This window comes from Elephantulus edwardii, unplaced genomic scaffold (assembly GCF_000299155.1).
Source record: "Elephantulus edwardii isolate Elephantulus edwardi_28Jun2011 unplaced genomic scaffold, EleEdw1.0 scaffold00007, whole genome shotgun sequence".
Lineage (NCBI taxonomy): Eukaryota > Metazoa > Chordata > Mammalia > Macroscelidea > Macroscelididae > Elephantulus > Elephantulus edwardii.
In genome coordinates, this window is record NW_006399757.1 from 7,825,801 (window position 1) to 7,828,415 (window position 2,615).

The following is a 2,615-nucleotide window of genomic DNA, read 5'->3' on the forward strand; positions in this document are numbered from 1 at the left end:
TATGGATATTATCCTGTTACTCACATTATTGTACTTGAAGACCTTTACATTATTACAATAAGGTTGCGTGAACTCACTAATTTTGTTAAAAGAGACTAGGACTTGCATTACATACATTGATGAGATCCTGTTAGGTCAAACATAACAAGTTAAGAATGATTTGCAAGCGGTGGTTTCCCACATCACCAACAGAGGTTGGTTAATAAATCCAGCAAAAATCCATAACCCTGCCTAAACAGAAAAATTCTTAGGACTAACCTAGGCAGGACCTAACTGTGATGATCCACAAGCAACCCAAGAACAAGTTGCTGTCATTACCTCACAGACTCCCAAGATTAAACAGGAGGTCTAACATTTGGATTTTGGAGGACTCATATCCCACATCTTGGAATATTGCTGGCTTTCATCCATAAAGTTACTCAAGAAAACTGTGTTTGAATTGATGTCTGAACTACATGGGGCTATTGCTGAAATATAGAGGGTGGTCTCACTCACCGACCTTCTAAGCTCTAATGATCCACATTCAGACATGATTCTTGAGTTATTTGCCATTTGTGCTCATGCAGATTGGAGACTGGCAGGAGGGGGCATGATAGGACGAAGTTCAGCTGTATTATTCATAAGATAGCAATGAGTGAGCATGTAACAACAATAGCAAATTAATTTTGTGACCTTCATAATGGTCAAGGATAAATTTCAATTTCTTACTATACAATTGACCAAAATTGCGTATTATTTTCCACAGCTAATATTTCACTCAAGTGTTTTTCTAAGGAAGTATTGGTAGTTGTTGTCTTACCCTAAAGTTTCAATTATGGAAAAATTTCAAACATTAATTTTAAAATCAATAGGAATATTTAAACCTCTTGGATTTTTTTTGCTGACATATTGTTAAGAGAGGCTATTCCTTGGAAAGGGATATTATGCTTGGAAAGGTTGAGGGTTAGAGAAAGAGAGGAAGAGGTGAATTGAGATGGATTGATTCAGTGACTACAGCAATGGGCTCATGTATATCAGAGATGGCGAGGACAGCACAAGATAGGACAGGATTCAGATCTGTTGTTCATAGGGTTGCTAAAAGTCATACACAGCTTGGCAGCACCTAACAACAACAAAAACTTTGTTAATTCAAAGAGAAAGGAATGTTTTCTCTTCCTATGTGTAGAAGAACCAACATGGCAAGAGAATTGGAATAAAGACTTAATATCACCTTTCATCATGGAGATGAAACAACCTTGCCTGCTAAAAGTGGACTTTAAACTTTGACATACACTTGCTACGAGTTGACAATGACTTGACAACACCTAGAAACAATATTTGATCAGTATACTGGTCAAAACAATATTTGAGAACCTTTGCTTGTCTATATTGTGACATGTTATGCCTAGATCTTTTCTTCCCAAATTTTTTTTCCTTTTAAATAATTCAATGTGTTCTTTTTCATTTTTCTGCAAGAATTCTTACTTGTAACATAAAAAAATTACCCTCAAATGAGAGATTAAATTTGTTTCTATTAGGAGCTAAGGATACAATCAATTTTTCACTATTTTGTTTTCTCTTAAGAGTCCACATTTTAAGGCAAATGTTTAGTTCAACAACCACATCTGGTTGCTGTCTCCAAAAAACAGCCCTGAATATATAATTGCCTTCAGGGAATCCTTCCCTTTTGCTTACTATTCATTACTCTATGTCAAGATTCATAGATTAAGCATTTTTGTTTGCTCATTTTTACTGCTGGAGCTTTGGGAAATGACTGGAGGTTTCCATTACTTTCTATAAGCCCAGTATTAGATTAAAGAATATTTACTTTCCACCTCACTCCAGAATCTAGTTGGTCTCTAGTGTGAACACCATTAATGTATTTGGGGCCAAAAATAAAAGATCTCCCAATTTATTAAGAATAAAAAACTCTAGACAAATGTTATTCAATTTATCCTTGAATTTCAGCTTGAAGTTTAGTCTCTTTTTACATACTAATTATGACTACTTCTGCTGTCTATAGCAGAGTTTAAAAACTGAGTCTATCACTTGAGACCATTAATTTGAAAGATTTTTTACTTCTGTAGAGAATATTGACCAGTCTTCCACAGAATATCCCAAAAACGAAAACAAGAGCTTCAATATCATTGTTTGCAAGTCTCCAATTTTAGATAGCATTTAATTGAGAACAACAGAGGCTGAGGAAAGCTAACTTCCAGATGTGTATATGGTGTGCCTCCAAAGACAATTAAGAGCATTAATTATGAGTATGATGAGCAACCTCAGACAGGATCCACGTGTGTTTTCTGATGTATGGATGGCTATGAAAAACTCATAAACACGAACAAAGTTTCATCTTTGTTACAGGGTATGAACTTTTGGGAAATAAAGGCTAAACATTTTTTAGAGAGGAGATGCTAATTACGTAAGAACAAATACAATTGTTAACTCCTGATCTTTGAAGTTTAACAAACTTGGGTTTGTAGCTGTCTTGCTTGCAACCTCAATTTGAAAGATACTGTTTCTGTGCATTGATTACGCAACCTGGATTTGAAGGGGAAAAAAGGCAGAACAACAAAACATGTGCAAGAAATAATGCAATTAGTTCAGATACAAGCAAATAGCTAATCCAGGTG